The following is an 18,401-nucleotide window of genomic DNA, read 5'->3' on the forward strand; positions in this document are numbered from 1 at the left end:
TCTTATGTCTTCTTTCTGTTTCTTTCTCTTTCTCTCACTGTGTTAACCAGGGCATAAGGGCAACGGGAACATGTGGTCTTTTATTTGATCGTGGGTAATGATCAACCCAGCCTAGAGAAAGGTAGGTCAGCTATCCTAGTTCACCTGTTAATAGAATCTTTTTACTTGCTTTCCAGTTGTGAGTCCATCTGTGCCACCACCTACAGAAATAAAAAAGTTGAACACAAAAAGAACTGAATATTTAAAACTGATCTGAATATGCATATGTGAGAACAGCCACTCTGTGAATAAAATGTGTCCTCAGCTCAGCTCAGCTCTGTGAATCAGTGCCCTGATTGCTTTTGCTGTTTATTTTTATTTTTCTCTTACTTCACTACTTTTGTCTTTGTATACATTTATTATCTTTTAGGTTTTAAACCGAAAGCAAGGTGCTTAACATGATGCCAAGAGATATCAAGACATGCATCTGTACTTTTTAATATATATTTGCTGACTATAGTTTCCAGAACAAATGTTTTTCATTTGTGGAGAATTATAAAGGATAGTAATCACTTGAGAGCTCCCTATGATATTTGCTACAAGAGCATGTTTCTGTTTATTTCAGAAAAACTTAGATGGTTTCTACGATTCCTGACAAGTTTTTTATTTCTTTTGAGACAAATTGAAACAATAATTACATCTAAATTTCTAAGTTTCTGAATAGCATGATATCAAATGCCACTGTACTTGTGGGATGTTATGCAACAGAAAGCACTTTGCTTTTCCATACATAGATGATTTTTGTGCCATTTTTGAACTTTAGGACTTAGATTTTCATTATTAATGGTGCTCTCTGCGTGATCAAGTCCCAGGAAATAAAATAAGGTATATATGACAATCACAGCTGGTTCTGGACACCTTGCCCCCCCCCCACTTTACTGGGGGAGAGAGGAGGAATAAATGGTTTCCAGTGTAGTTGTTAAAATGTGGGCATAACTCTTCATTCCCCATGGTTGGTGTCTGCAGAGCACTCTTGCCCCAAGTTAGAATGCTAACACTTTTCCAATTCAATCAATCAATCAATAAATAAATACAAGAAAAACAAGCCTTTTCTAACCCAGTAGTCCTATATTCTCAAATGCAGGAAGTCCAGGAAAGCTTTTATAGAGAATCACTGTGTTTCTTTTCTTACTTCCTACTTACAACTCAGTCTAAGCCCATACATAGTAGCTGGTTTTGATCTCAACACTTCACTCCCTCACACTTGCTTTCCTTTCTCCCACCTTGTGAAATCCAGTAAATATTTCCAAATATTTTTATTTAAATTTTTTATCATTATCTTTATTTTACTGGATAGCGACAGCCAGAAATTAAAGGAAAGAGGTTGATAGGGGGAGAGAGATACCTGCAATATTGCTTCACCACTTGCAAAGCTTTCCCTCAGCAGGTGGGGACCTGGGGTTCGAACCTGAGTCCTTACACACTTGTAACATGCTCAACCAGGTGCACCACCACCCTGCCCTGATATTTCCAAATATTTTACCACTACGGATCTAACAACGTTTGCCTCCACTGACTATCATGCATTTTTGAAAATCTCCATCTACTTCCAACTTCTTGACATGAATTGACAATTTCATCTGTTTTTGTTCCCATATCTCATTATCAAACACCTTGGTGAAGACTTTATCATGTCTTTTCATTTATTTTTGGTAGCTAGACCTAGATTTATTGAGACGAGACAGACAAGAATATTTCTCAGGTCTGGCTGATAGGAGTGTCAAGGAGATTGAACCTTGGCCTTTTGCGTATCAGAAATGTGAATATACAGTCTCTGTGCTGTCTCTCCAGTTCCTGCATCTTCAGGTTTTTTTCAGTCTTTAAGATTCCCTAAGCTTTAAGATCAGAAATAAGCCAATCCAGACATACCCCAAAACGACCCTCAAAATTAATTATCATAAATTAGTGTTTCTTGTCACCCTTCACTTATACAGCACTCACAGAAATACTGTCACCTATAGGCCAGAGGTATGGATCAATCTGCTAATATCCATGTCCAGTGGAGAAGCAATTACAGAAGTCAGAACTCCCACCTTCTGCATGCCACAGAGAATTTTGGTTCATATTCTTAGAGACGTAAACAATAGGGAAGTTGCCGGGAGTCAGGCGGTAGCGCAGGGGGTTAAGTGCACATGGCATAAAACTCAAGGACAGGGTAGTTGGGCAGTAGCGCAGCGGGTTACGCGGACATGGCACAAAGCACAAGGACCGGCATAAGGGTCCCGTTCAAGCCCCCGCTCCCCACCTGCGGGTGGGGTGGGTGGCGGGGTGGTGGTCGCTTCGCAAGCGGTGAAGCAGGTCTGCAGGTGTCTTATCTTTCTCTCCTTCTGTCTTCCCCTCCTCTCTTGATTTCTCTCTGTCCTATCCAACAACAACAGCTATAACAATAACAATTACAACAAGGGCAACAGAATAGGAAAAATGGCCTCTAGAAGCAGTGGATTCTTAGTGCCGGCACCGAGCCCCAGCGATTGGCCCGGAGACAAAAAAAAAAAAAACCTCAAGGATCTGGTTCGAGCCCCCGGACCCCAGTGGGGGAGTACGTTCACAAGCAGTGAAGCTGATCTGCAGGTGTCTTTCTTTTTCTCCCCCTCTCTGTCTTCCCTGCCTCTCTCGATTTCTATCCTATCCAACAACAACGACAACAATAATAATAACCACAACAATGTTTTTTAAAAAAGGCAACAAAAGGGGAAAAAATAACCTCCAGGAGCAGTGGATTCGTCGTGCAGGCACCGAGCCCTAGCAATAACCCTGGAGGCAAAAAAAAAAAATAGGGAAGTTTCCACTGGAAGAGATAAGACACAGAACTCTGGTGATAGGAACTGTATGGAATTATACCCCTATTATCTTATAATCTTGTAAACATATTAAATCACTAATAAAAATTTTAAAAAGCACTGTCACCTATATCCCCTCTTCTCCTTCTCCTCTTCCTCCACCAACACTACCTCTACCTCTTTCCTCCATTTCTTCCTCCATCATTACTGAGATTGCTCATTTCTGGTTTACGGTGTACTGGGGATTATAGACAATTTAGCCTCAAAAACAAAAGTGTTTTTATTTAATCATCACATTATATCCCCAGCCTTCACCTTTATTTATCAATCAGTTATTAGTATCACAGCATGTGAAATCTCCCTGATTAGTTATTTTTTTCTTTTCTCTCCATCCCTCATATCTATTGATCAAGCCTTACCTTTTCTAATGTTTAACCTATAAATGTATGCTAAACCATGACACCTCATCTGCTACTCAGCTGGAACTCTGCAGTGTCTTCCTTATTAGTTATACCTATTGAAGACTCCAGGCATAGTTTGTATATGACACATAGCTATGACTCCAGTGAGTTATTTAAACTCTAACAGAAGTAGAATACACAGAATTGCCTTAGGGGAAAAAAATCAATGTAAGCCAGAGATCAGCTCTTTAATGCAACTTAGAAAAACTCTTCCATACTGAGCATTTTGGGTTGTACTGACCAAAGATGGAAATTTGACTTTTGTTTCTTCACAGGGACAGGTTGAAGATGTGTCTGGACCATTCCTTTTAACTAAGGGAATGTGTACTATATCTAGGCTTGAAAGCAAAAGGCAGATGAGTTGCTAGGTTATTGAGAGGTGTGTTTGCATGGAGAAAGAATTTCAAGGGAGGAAGCCATGTGTTTATAATCTCATCAATATTAACTGAAGTTTACAGACTGAGTTGTGACATTGTCGTTGAACGTGGCTCCAGTCATGACCAGTGCGGTGTTTGAATTTCACTAAACATGATTCATTTTAATTCTACCTGACTGCAGTCTCCTTTAAGCTTTACCCCATCAGCATTTGCCTACATTGTTGTAATATCTTCATGGGTATAAAAACATGGATGGTAACACTTGAGAAGGTCTCTTTCGGCATTTAGAACAAGGTCATCTAATGTTCATCTAGACAGATTCATAAAACAGCTCCTGCCACAATTCAGCACCAGTTCTAATATATTACAAAGGGTTGTTGTGAAGATTCAAACAAAAGTCAGTCATGAATAGTACTAACATGTGCAGTAATTCCCATTTATGACTATTTAACAGGGTATTGGCTCAGCTGGTAGTACACAAGCATAACCAATCATGAGAAACAAGCATCGGTGAAACAATGCAGGGTGAAAGTTTCATAAGTAGCGGAACCGTGCCCCAGGTGTTTCTCCTTCTCTGTCTCTTTCTGTTTCTCAACCACTATCAAAAAGGAGGAGAAAATGGCCTCCAGAAATAGTCCTGCACGCACTGAGTCCCAGCAATAATCATAAGAATTTAAGCATTTTTCCCATTTCTAAGAATATAAATTTGAGCATTTTTCAGTGTAGCAATCTTTTTTTTCTCACCAACATAAAATACAACTGCTTTTTAAAAAATTTAATTTATTTATAGAATAAAAAAAAGAAAATATCGACAAAACTATAAGAGGGGTAAAATTGCACACGCTTCCCACCCTCACCAGAGTATTACAGCTGTCTTCTTTTAAATCTTCTGTTCAACGAGGCTATGTTTTCCATTAAGAAAATTTATAAAAATACATTGAAGAATGTGATAGTTTACTATCTTGAAAATGGTCATTTAGTTAAAAGTTATCTATGTTGAAATGGAAAAACAAATTCATTCTGGGGGTACAGTCATATCCTAGATGTGTCAGTTTCCAGAAACGCCAGTAGCTGACCGGGATATTATAGTGTTTTTTCTCTCCTGGGCATCTAACATGCTGAAAGTATGTAAGACATTATATCAGCTGCATAATTCAGTAAGTTTAAAAAAAAATCAAGAATGGAAACCGGGAAGTCCTTAGAAGTTAGAGCACATATGTTGAATGCATAAGACCCTATGTTCAGTCCTCAGCATTGCACTAAATAGAGTTTTTAATGCATTAAATACATTGCATATAATGGACCATTTAATGGTCTGTCTGCCTGTTTCTCTCCCTCTTTCTTTTCTTTCTCTCTTTCTCTCTCTCTCTTTTTCTCTCTCTCTCTCTCTCTGATAAAAATAAATAAATCTTGGAAAAGAAAAAACAACTCCAAGTATAATTGTTTGCATGAGAAGTTTCAATCAAAATGATGTTGGATTAAATATATACTCTATTATATTACTTATAATGAACCAGGAAACTACTATGTTTTTAATGTAAAATATTTAGCATTAGGAAAATGGTTAAATAAGATATAGAATATACACAATTTGGTGGTACTAATAAAAATTCATTTACTGAAGGAAACAAAATAGCATAGAAAATTCTCTCATGTGATATTAAGTGCTAATCAGCAAGTACAGAAAAGTGCCCCAAAATCATATATATGCATGCGATTGAATACATGTAAAGGATATTACATGTTTTATTTATAAGAGGTAATATTATACATAGATTTCCCCCATAGTTTTTTTTATTTCAGAATCTTTTGCATTACTATTAGGAAAATATTTACATTTTTTTCCAGGAAAGCAAAATTCTCTCTTTTCTTTCTTTTTTTTTAATTGGGGTGATTAATGGTTTACAGTCAACAATAAATACAATTGTTGGCATACGTGCAAATTTTCTCAGTTTTCTGCAGAACACTCTAGCCCCTAACCTAGGTCCTCCTCCAGTAAATTTGTAATAACTGTAGCTCCTAAGAAGGATATTTGTCCTCAAGGTAGAACATAGTACCATGTTCCAGGACCTGAAACCTGAGTGTGTGTGTGTGTGTGTGACTGAGATTTCACATATCTCACACATGCATAATTTCACTGCTCTTTATCACTATCTTTTTAGCCCCAAGAGTTTCAATTCTAAAGCTAATAGGTTCTCTCTTCTTATCATTTATTTTTCTTCATTGTAACTCAAGAAATAATTATAATTTGTGCTACTACAAGGTGTGCTGCTATGAACATGGGTGTACACAGATCTCTTCAGCAAGTGTTTCTGTGTCCTTTGTGTGGATCTTTAGCAGAGGATTGCCAGGTCATACATAGGGTAGCACCATTTTCAGTTTCCTGAGGAATCTCTAAATTGTCTTCCACAAGGATTGAAACTGTTTATATTCCTTCCAGCAGTACAGAAATGGTCTCCCCCACCCCCCAAAAAAAAGTTATTTTCTCTCCACATTCGCTTTAGCACTTGTTATTACTGTCCATTCTAACATATAGCACTCTCATTGGTATAAAGTGATGTCTCACTATTATCTTTATTTGCAATTCTCTGATAATCAGTGATTTTGAGCATATTTTCATGTGTCTCTTGGCCATTCAGATACCTTCTTTGGTGAAATAACACAAATTCCCAATAGCAGACAAGTGGCTAAAATAGTTGTGGTCTATTCTCTGGGCAGACGACCTCATCAATGTGTCCTGGAACCCCACTTTCTCAGAGCCCAACCCCACTAAGGAAAGATAGAAACAGGCTGGGAATATGGATCAACCTGCCAGCACCCACGACTAGTGGAGAAGCAATTACAGAAGTCAAAACTCCTACTTTCTGCAACCAAAAATCAATTTTGATCCAGTGAGAGAGAAGTGATAGGAGGAAGAAGATAAGAGGTCTCTGAACTCCAGCTCCATCAGAACCTAGACAGAGAAGAGGAAAAAGGAAGGAACATTTAGGTGTAGTGGTTTGGAGGGGAAGAGAGGCCTGAACCTGGAAGAAAAAGGGGATAATTATGCAAAAATCTAGACAGACAATTGTAGAAATGATAATTAACCTATGTCTGCTACCTTGGGAGAAGTGTGGTGGCTTGCATTGGAGGGATTCAGAACTCTGGTAGTGGAACAGTATTGAATTACACCCCTTGTTGAAATGTAATTCTGTAAGTCCCTATTAAATCACTAAGAAAATTTTTTAGAAAAGTTGTAGACTATGGGGCTGGGTGGTGGCACACCTAGTTAAGTGCACATGTTACGATGTACAAGCACCTGGTTCAAACCCCCATCCCCAATTTCAGGGGAAAGCTTTGTGAGTGGTGAAGCAATGTTGCAGGTGTCTCTCTTTCTCTCTCCTTCTCTATCACCCCATTCCCTCTCAACTTTTAACTATCTCTGTCTGATAAATAAAGACAATAAAAATTTTAAAAAGAAGTTTGTGATCTAGATACACAATGAATACTATGCAGAATACCATCATATAAAAAATGATGAAATCTTCTTTTTGGTCTCACTTTAGATAGAACTTGATGAAATGATGTTAAGTGAGATAAGTCCATCAGAGAATACCAAATACTAGATACAGTACTAAGGTAGAAACAAAAAAAAAATAAAAGAAAGAAGCACAAAGTGAAACCTGGGCTGGGTATGGTGTGTTATAGGAAACTAAAAGACTCTGGGAAAGAGCAAAGACTTTAGAATGATGGGAGAGAGAGAAAGATATGGGTGGGTGATGGGAGTCCTGTGCAGACACATACCATGACAAAATGAAAAGCTATACTCACGTGTCAATGGTTGTATTATAAACCATTATTTCCCTAATAAAATCATCTGAAAAAAATAATTATAAAATGTTTAAACTTACAAAAAAGTACACAAAAATATAATAGACATCCGTGCTGATAGTTATACTATAATAAACAGGTAGCATTTTGAAATATTTGTTCCTCACCTTATCTCAAGATTCATTCCCTGAGTCTCTCAATATTATTTTAGCATACATATTAAAAGATTGAAAAGTGAGCAAAAAGAATTCATTAAATAAGCTGTCCTTCAGTGTTTGTGTCAATGCCAATGTCCTGAAATATTTTCTAGTCATTAAGACTATTGATTTTATACAAACATTTCATCTCTATTGACTATTTATCACTCACATTTATATACTTCCTACTCTGAACACAAAAACATTAAGGAAATTCTGGCATACATGTGATAATGATTTCTGCCATGTAAAAATCCCACAAATTACTGAATTAAAGATGAAATCCCAAATAATATGCTGTTTCTGATTAGTTTTAGGACAAGAAAGGAAAATTGAAAATGACATCCAGATGAATGTGAACTTTATCTTCATGTCAAAGGAGAGGATTTTGTGAAGATAGACTGTGTTTAGGACGATTCCTCTAGAAGTGAGGAACAAGTGGGCCAGTTCCACAATGTGACAAAAGCTGTGTGTTTACACTGGAGCATTGTACCACAAGGTGAGAAGCAAGAGATAATAGCCCAGAAAGACAATGAAGTGGAATAGAGGCACCAAAGGAGGGGACATGTGGGAGAGTTTTGTATGACTTTTAGGTTCCAGCAGTATCAAGATGAGAGGAAAAATAGAGAGCAGCAATCTGAAAATGAAACAATGAGGTCTGTATAATCTTAGATTCAGATGTCTATAGAACATCTTTGAGGAGATGTTCAATCATCAACAGCTGGATGTTCAAGGTACTAGCTTGGGAGAGTGCTTTAGGATAGGGAAAGGGTATTTCTGTTTAGTAATTATGAAGAGAATAGAAAGTACCCTGTTCCTTATCTCGCTCGCCATTGCAATAGTATTAGAAGTGTCTAACATATCAACAATTTTTCATTTTAAATCTGACCATATGGAATTTTTTTAAATTTTTACTTTTAAAGACCAATAAAATAAATCAACAAAAAGTATTTTTCTTCCTAGTAGAAATTTTCACATAAAAATCTCAGATTTTTATGACTGATTATTACTGGATTGTGAAAACAAAGATAATCAGACAGAAATAGACAGCTGTCCCCTGGGGAATTGTTCATTAATAGAGGAAGAATATTCATCATTGTGCACACTCCTTAAACACAAAGCAGATTATTTTTAAATATCACCTGTAATCATGTTTTCATTTATAACAATCAGGCCATATTCTGTGCTACAAACATCACCTTTATGAAATCATATGGAGGTGGTTAATGGTTTACTACATGTTCCCTTTACTTTTACATAATGAATTTTTATTTAATTAGGACCAGTCCATGTTATCTTGTTAGACAACTCTAGCAATAGAGCAGTCTACAATACACGTAAAGGTTCTTTTAGAACCCTTCACATTGTTTTCACTACCACTGAGCTGTGGGATTGAATAATGCTGATAACTTCAGATGAGTCTGCGCACTGTATCAGGAGTCACGGTTCTACTGTAATTAGCCCCGTTTATGCTCACAGGATTCTTCTGTGGCAGCCTTCTTAATCCCATTTTAAAGAGAAGAAAGATGAGGGTCAACAAGATAGCTTACCTGAGTGGTATTCATACTCTGCTATGCACAAGATGCAGATTTGAACCTAGTCCCCACTGCACAAGGGGAAGCTTCAGGGTTGTGGTATCTTTACCTCTCTGCTTCTGTTTCTCTGCCTCACTTTCTTTCTTTCTTTCTTTTTTTTTTTTTTTTTTTTTTTGCCTCCAGGGTTATTGCTGTGGTTCTGTGCCTGCACCATCAATCCACTGCTCCTAGCAGTCATTCTTTTGGATAGAACAGAAAGAAATTGAGAGGGGGAGGGGAAGACAGAGGGAGAGAAATAGAAACACTCACAGACCTGCTTCTCAGCTTGTGAAGCGACCCATCCACGGGGTGCTGGGTTGGTGGGGTGGGGGAGTGGTGGGGTGGGGGGGGAGGGGTTGGACCGGGATCCTTGAGCTTCCTAAAATGTGTGCTTAATATGGTGCACTATCACCTGACTCCTCTCTTTTTCTATCTGAAAAGAAAAGCCATTTCAGAATGGTAAAGCCCTAATGATGACATACATACATACATACATTTACACATACATACATATAAAAGATAAGTTTCAGAAAAAGTATTTAGTTACACAGATAGGATGGCTTCAACTGCAGATTCATCTGACTCTGAAGTAAACATTTTAAATTGGTCAGTATTTTGTCCTCTGCTTTGATATCACATTTATCTCCACACTGTCATTTTACTTTAATAGAAAGATAAACCACTACTTCAATACTGTGATATAAAGGTAAGCCTGAGACCCTCGGCATGCAGTCTTCCCTAAGAGGACTGAACATCAGCCAACATTATCCACATACTTTTAGTCTCTGCTGCCCTGTGTAGATCTTTAATGGCCTGTGTTTTCAAATGCATGGAGCTTAGGAAGTGTTATACACAAAAGTTGTCTAGGGCAAGAGATTAAACACTGAAGCATAAGCAAAAGATAAGCAATTTTTTTTTTATTTTTAGGGGTTACATAATCAGATCTTAACCATATTTCCTCTACTATTCTTTCTTTTCTCATCTCTTTCTTTTTTTTTATCACTGCTGGGACTTCACTGCTCTTAGTCAACTATTTTCAGATAACAGGAGAGACAGAGACAGAGAGAGAAGGAAAGATACCACAGCACAGAATGGTGTGGAGATACAGATGCAATCTGGGTCACCCACATGGAAAAGCAAGCACACTATCTAGGTGAGCTATTTTGCCACTTGATCTCATTTTCTTTTTCTTTCTTTTTTTTTTTGCCGCCGGGGTTATTGCTGGGGCTCAGTGCCTGCACTACAAATCTACTGCTCCTGGAGGTTATTTTTCCCCCTTTTGTTGCCCTTATCGTTATTACTATTATTGTTGTTGTTGTCACTGTTGTTGGATAGGACAGAGAGAAGTCAAGAGAGGAGGAGAAGACAGAGGGGGAAAGATAGACACCTGCAGACCTGCTTCACTGCTTGTGAAGCGACCCCTCTCTGCAGGTGGGGAGCTGGGGGCTTGAACCAGGATCCTTACGCCACTGGTCCATGTGCTTAACTCGTTGCATTACCGCCCGCCCCCATCTCATTTTCTCATTCAATACACGAAGGTGTTACTTTGTATTGAAAGGTCATTACCCTCGGAGAGTATTTCATTTTATTTTTGCTTATACAGTGTCTAAAATCTTAGCATTCACTCAGATTTCGGTGAAAACATATAAGGTATCACCTTTAGGCATGTTTATTAAGTTTCTTTGTAGTACTGTAAGTGGTAGAAATATCTAGATAATGAGCAATTTGTGGTAAATAAATATATATATATGTATATATATATAGAGAGAGAGAGGGAGAGAAAGAGAGAGAGAGAGAGAGAGAAAGGGGATGGCAAATGCTATACATACATTACCCCCATTCAAGAATTCTTACCACATTTTAATATAAAGTATAACAGTTTTATTTTCCATATAAATCACTTGTAAATAATTAATAAGCTAGAGTACACAAAGACAAATGGCAGATCTTGATGAACAAACTGCTCATAAAGCCTGTATTTGCCTCAGTGTGTTTAAAGATGCTTGAAGGTTGTAAATCTCTGACCCTTATTCTGACTATTGATTACTAAAAAAAAAATACTCGTTTTTAACTAATAAAAACAATGGGTTCTCTTTACTTTAGAATAAGTAGCAGATATTGAGGTTAAATTTTTCCTTTCTCACCCACTTCTACTTGCAGACTCTGACACACCTACTTTAAGAAAAGACTCAAAATTAGCCTATCAGGCTAAAAAAAAAAAATCTTGGTTTTGGCCTTCTCTTTACCTTTCATTTACCTTCAATGTTAGGCTAAAGATATTCACATCACCATTATGAAAAAAAAATCCACTTAAAATTGTTAATATACATTCCCTTTCCTTTATATGTATGCCTATTTCATGGAGAAGAGGCCTGATATTGGGTTAGTAGAGGAAATAGATGATCCTAAAGTTGCTCTATTTAATAACACAGTTTTGTTTGTTTTTCTTCCTCTCTGCCTCTGCCTCTGCCTCTGCCTCTGCTTCTCTGCCTCTGCCTCTGCCTCTGCCTCTCTGCCTCTCTGCCTCTCTGCCTCTGCGTCTCTGCGTCTCTGCGTCTCTGCCTCTCTGCCTCTCTGCCTCCGCCTCTGCCTCTCTGCCTCTGCCTCTCTGCCTCTGCCTCTGCCTCTCTGCCTCTGCCTCTGCCTCTGCTTCTCTGCCTCTCTGCCTCCGCCTCTGCCTCTCTGCCTCTGCCTCTCTGCCTCTGCCTCTCTGCCTCTGCCTCTGCCTCTGCCTCTCCCTCTCCATCTCCAGAGTTATCACTGGGGCTTCGTGCCTGCACTACAAAACCACTGCTCCTAGAGGCCATTTTTTCCATTTTGTTGCCCTTGTTTGCTTTTGTTGTTAAAGCTGTTGTCGTTGGATAGGACAGAGAGAAATCGAGAGAGGAGGGAAAGAAAAAGAGGGAGAAAGGTAGATACCTGTAGACCTGCTTCACCACTTGTGAAGTGACCCCCACACCGCAGGTGTCTCCGGTAGTGATCCTCAGCCTTTCCTTGTTCTTCGCACCAGGTGTGTTTAATCTGCTGCCGTACCGCCTGCCCCACCCCTTTTTAATTTTATTATTTAGTTTTATATAATAATTATTATTATTTACCAGAGCACTGATAAGTTCTGGCTAATGGTGGATTGAACTTGGGGCTTTGGAGCCTCAAGCATGAGAGCCTCTTTGCATAACCATTATGCTGTCTACCCCCAGAATAACGCAGTTTTTTAAACTCAAATTGAGATTGCTGTGAAGTAAGCCTCAATTTTACTTTCCTTAACTTTGCGTTGTTATAGAGCACATAAAGGCACTCAAAAACTATTTTTATAGCAGTTTCTAAAAAATCAGTCCTATATTCATAAAACTATTTCAGTATTTCATAGTTTATACAAATTTCAACTTGACATTCTTTCTAGCCTCTTACTAAAGGCTAACACCTTTACTGAATGTTCACATTTCTACATGTCTCCAAATTATCACAAGTATAACTGAAGTTTGAGATCTCAGGAGTATTTTTCTAGAGTTACTGTAGCAGCTTTTTCAAGCTCTTTGTGCTATGCCCTATTTTTTAAATTTATAAAATGGAAATGTTGACTATAGGACAAGAAGGGTACATTTCCACACAATGCCCACCCCCCAGAGGTCCATACCCAGTCCCCTCCCTTGATAGCTTCCCTATTCTTTACCCTTCTGGGAGTATGGACCCAGGATCACTGTGGGGTGCAGAAGGTGGAAGATCTGCCTTCTGTAATTGCTTCCCTGCTGATCATGGGTGTTGGCAGATCAATCCATACTCCCAGCTTGTCTCTCTCTTTCCCTAGTGGGGCGGGGTTCTGGGGAGGTGGGGCTCCAAGATACTTGGCTGGGTCCTCTGCCCAGGGAAGTCAGGTTGGCATCATGGTAGCATCTGGAACCTGGTGGCTGAAAAGGAGTTAAGATATCATGCAGAACAAATTGTTGACTAATCATGAACCTAAAGGCTGGAATATTGCAGATGAAGATTTGGGGTCTCTGTTTTGGAAAAAGTTAGTAAGTCTGTTTTAGATAGGGCTTATAACTTTACTAGTCTTTGCCATCCCCTGCCATATTTTTTTACTTGCAGTCACAGATTTCTCACATGCTATTTATTCCTGAACACAGACCCTACTTGGTTAACACCCCCCGACCCAAGTAAATACATACATGCAACTAAATCTTTCCCCAGTATCACCTTAACTTCCCATTAATTCTTCTTGTCTATCACCTTTTCCAAGAAGTTTCCCTACTGAACTATCCCTACCCCATCCCAATCCTATTTGTCTCTTGAAAAGCTCAGCTCTTCTAATTTCTCTAAGCCTTAGCCTTTTCACAATTCTATTAAGTATTTAACTAGAACCAGTTGTGTAAATGTTTAAATTCAGTGCCTTCTCATCTTCACAAACTCTAAGCTCTCTGTCTTGTGATCAGCATGTGAAAGACATATACTTTAAAGTATACTGAAAAGGGGGCTAGATCTTGAAATCTTCAACACTTTAACTCCTTAAGAATGAAACCCCCTTAAGCCTAAGTACACTATGAAGATACTTCATTAAGACTAGCCAAACAATAAATACATTTACATCTTGAGACTAAATTAAATACTATTAGTCAATAATAAGAAAACAATCCATATCAAATAATATTGCATCTGCCGATCACAACCTAAACAACACAACGATTGCCACTTCAACATGCTTCACTTCAGACTGTGTCCAGAGACTTCACGTGTGGAATGACAACCCTTCAGCTTCATTACTCGGGTGAGACCTTTCCTTTCATAGTATACTCTAATTCCATCTCAGGTGGTTCACTTTCTAACAAAGTCCCAAAACCTAGATATACACCAGTTTCTATGAGAGAGAGCATATGTTCACACGTATCCATAAACTACTGCAAAATATATACCTGAAAGTAGAAGTACACTAGAGTTTGCAGTGAGTACCCCCCTAACACTTCCTCTCCACTATTCCAAGCTTTGGGTCCATGATTGCTCAACAATTTGTTTGGCTTCGCATGTTAACTCTCTTTTCAGTCACCAGGTTCCAGACGTCATCAGGATGCTAGCCAGGCTTCCCTAGACTGAAGACCCCACCAATGTGTCCTGGAGCTCAGCTTCCCCAGAGACCCACCCTACTAGGGAAAGAGAGAGGCAGACTGGGAGTATGGACCAACCAGTCAACGCCCATGTTCAGCGGGGAAGCAATTACAGAAGCCAGACCTTCTACCTTCTGCAACCCACAATGACCCTGGGTCCATGCTCCCAGAAGGATAGAGAATGGGAAAGCTATCAGGGGAGGGGGTGGGTTATGGAGATTGGGTGGTGGGAATTGTGTGGAATTGTACCCCTCCTACCCTATGGTTTTGTTAATCCTTTCTTAAATAAAAAATTTTTTAAAAATTAAAAAAAAAAAAGAAGAAGAAAGAAGCTTTGCTAGAAACCTGAATCTAAAGGTGTTCTACATTTACTTATACTCCCAAGGATGTCCATGTTATTAAGTGGGTAGAAAAGCTTTTATTAGACTCCTCAGGCAATAAAAGGTTCAAACTGGAACATGATGTTCGAGGAGGGCCTAGTAAGGGTTGAATTGTTACATGGAAGCTGAGAAATGTCACACATGTACCAACTATTATATTTTACTGTTTACTATAAACCATAAATCCTCTAATAAAATTTTTTTAAAAATATATTCAAACTAACCACTGTTCAACTTTATCCTCATAAACATCTCTATAAGCAGGAGTTAAATTATAGAAACTCTAAGAGAAATTTGGGAAGAAATGTAGTCTTGGCTACACCCTATTCAGATCTTTGATAGTCTGAATACTTAATGATCAGAAATCTCTCCATCTGCTTATACTCTAGATTAAAAATAATAATAATAAATAGTTTTGGTAACTCTGAAAAAAGGCTATTTTGTAATATACACACTTTCTAATTTATTTATAAAATAAAAAAAATCAACAAGACTATAGGATAAGAGAGGTACAGTTTCACTCAATTCTCACCACTAGAGTTCCATATCCCATCCCATCCCTTGATATAAACATTTTTGCCATAGGATTATATACATTGCCCACATGGATAGCAGTAAGCAATATTTATACGATTCTGGCACTAGACAATAAATCATAAAACCCTTTTAAAGGCAGAACTAAGATCCAATTTTTAAGTCAAATATATCAAAATTAGTGAATAGATCATTCATTGGAGTGCAACTATGACTTTTTATAACTATTGCTAATGTCTATAATCAAGAAATAAATGAAATTTATTTTCTTTTCATTTAATCAAAGCATTTTTTAAAAATACAGTTATATTAGCTGCCATTTACAAAATCAAGTATTTAATTTAGAATTCAAAACTTGAATGAGATAGTACAATGACCTTTTATATAAATTCATCATTTCTTATCTTTCACAAAGCACAATATGTTCTGTATATTATAATCACTGTTATTTACTTTTCTGGAAGGTTTTTGTTTAAATTTCTATAACTCACCAATGATTATAATCTTCCTTTCAAAATATAGCATGCACAGCTTACTATTCTAACCTTAAAAGAGCTCGTGACTGCTGTTAAAAGACTTGAATGACAATCAACTTCACTCCCTCTGGCAATGGTGTCTGAGTATCTACAACACCACTTTCTAGATCATTTGGAATATCAATCTCATTTCCTTCCTAACTAAAGCAAGAATTCATTTTTTTCTCAAGAAATTTGATTTCCTTCTCTTAAGATAGACAGCTGTTGAGAACTGATAATTATCTCTTGTCCTTCTTTTATATATATATATATTGCATCTTATGAGATTAGATTCCGAGTCAAAAATATAGTTAGTCTATAATGTACTTATTGTTCATAATGTTATTCTGAAGCCAAAAATAAAAAAGCTTGCTACTGTAGGCTTGGTCTAATCAAAGAAGTCTTCCTCTAAGTGGAGATTCTATCTATTTAGTTCCTAGAGTAAATTCAAAGTAATAAATATTCAAGGAAATTTTAGCATTTTCTTTCACTGGTCAGGATGACACAGTTACAACCCTGATGCAAGCAAGCACTCATCAAGTCTGGGAACATACTAGTGTCTTTTTAGAGAGTCCAACCATCATTACTGACTATTCCGTTTCTCCATTGTCTTCCTTCTGCTCTGTTTGTTTATTTTTTTTTATCACCTCCAGGGTAATTGGTGGGGCTCAGTGCCTGTGTGATGAATCCATAGATCCTGGTGGTCATTTTTTCCCTTCCTCCCTTTTTCCTTTCTTTTACTTGATAGGACAGAAAGAAAATTAGAAGAGGGGAAGGGAGAGGGGGTGGGAGAGAGGCACCTCCAGACCTGTTTCACTGCTCAAGTTTCCGCTCTACAAGTGAGAACCAGGAACTTGAACCTGGTCCGTGCACTCTCAACCTGTTGCTCCCCTGCCTGGCCTCCCTTTGTTTGTTTCTATCCCTACTCATCTGTTTTATTCTTTAGTGTGTGTATGTGTGTGTATTTAAATATTTTACTATTTATTTTAATTTATTCCCTTTGGATAGAGACAGAAAGAAGTTGAGAACAAAGCAGGAGACAGAGAGCAATTGACATTGCTACAGCAATGTTTCACCATTCATGAAGCTAACCCCGCCCACATGCAGGTGACTATGTATACTTTAAAGCCAGTTTTTGAAGATATTATCTAATTGAATTTGCTAGATATAATGTATTAAATAGTGCCACAACTGGTGATTCTGGGAGATGAATATATCATACTGTACTTCAATTTCCACAGAAACTATATTAACTTTTGAAGTAAGACTATTTGTATTTTTTTAACCAGAGCACTGCTCAGCTCTGGTTTACAGTGGTGTGCGGCTTTGGAGCCTCAGGCATGAGAGTCTCTTTGCATAACCATTATAAAAAATGGCGACTAATCCCTAGCACTGCAAAAACGGTATCATCTGTTTTCCATCTACACCATGCCTCGGCCTCGCGTGAGCTTAATGTGCAGCTTGGCGATACGAGAATCCGGCATGAAGCCCAGCCAGTCTATCTTGGCGTTACTCTCGATCGCACCCTGTCATTTCACGAACATCTCATAAAAACCGCAGCAAAGGTGGGCGCGAGGAATAACATCATTGCAAGACTGGCCAGCTCCTCATGGGGCGCGAGCGCTTCCACACTACGATCATCATCTCTGGCATTATGCTATTCCACTGCAGAATACTGTGCCCCAGGATGGTTCCGTAGCCCCCATGTCCACTTGGTCGATTCCAAATTATATTCCTCCATGAGGATCATTTCTGGAACCATCCATTCCACCCCGGTTCCATGGCTGCCAGTTCTTAGCAACATCGCCCCGCCAGATATTCGTCGGGATGCGGCATCATCTAAGCTCATTTCCCACGTCTACGCTCGACCGGACCTGCCAATATACGCGGATATCTGTGCCCACCCTGTCCAACACTTGACGTCTCGTCACCCAATCTGGTCCCCTACGCCTACACTGAACTTCTCTGTTCCAGACTCTTGGAAACAGAGCTGGCAGTCAGCTGAGGTAAAGAACAAACACCTCATCACAGACCCCTGCAAGCGTCAACCCGGCTTTGACCTAGCACGTTATGATCGGGCCCTCCTCAATCGCTATCGAACAGGCCATGGCCGGTGCACAGCTATGTTCCATCGCTGGGGAGCCAGAGACGACCCGAACTGCCCCTGCAGCTACAGACAGACTATGACCCACATAGTCAACGACTGCCACCTCTTCAGATTCAAAGGAGGTCTCGAAACTTTACATCAGGCTCAACCTGACGCTGTTGACTGACTACGGAAGAAGGGCAAACGCTAGAAGAAGAAGAACCATTATGCTATCTGCCCTCACCTGAGTAAGGTAATTCATTGTTGCCACAAATCAGTACCACATGCTCTGACCTCAGTGCCAATGCATGTATCTAATTTAAACAGGTGACAATGGAAAATACCCGCCTTCTCATTCTGAAAGTACTTTCTTGACAAGTGGGACCTTAAGAGGCTCTGAAACTTTTCTCTAAAAGCATAAACAAAGAAAAAATTTTACATCACAACTGTACAAAATGTTTGGCTTAAGTACTTTCTAGGCCTGGGGAGATAGCATAATAGCTATGCAAAATGACTTGCAGGCCTGAGGCTCCAAAGTCCCAGATTTAGTCC

Source organism: Erinaceus europaeus, chromosome 4, assembly GCF_950295315.1.
Source record: "Erinaceus europaeus chromosome 4, mEriEur2.1, whole genome shotgun sequence".
In the NCBI taxonomy this organism is placed as follows: Eukaryota; Metazoa; Chordata; class Mammalia; order Eulipotyphla; family Erinaceidae; genus Erinaceus; species Erinaceus europaeus.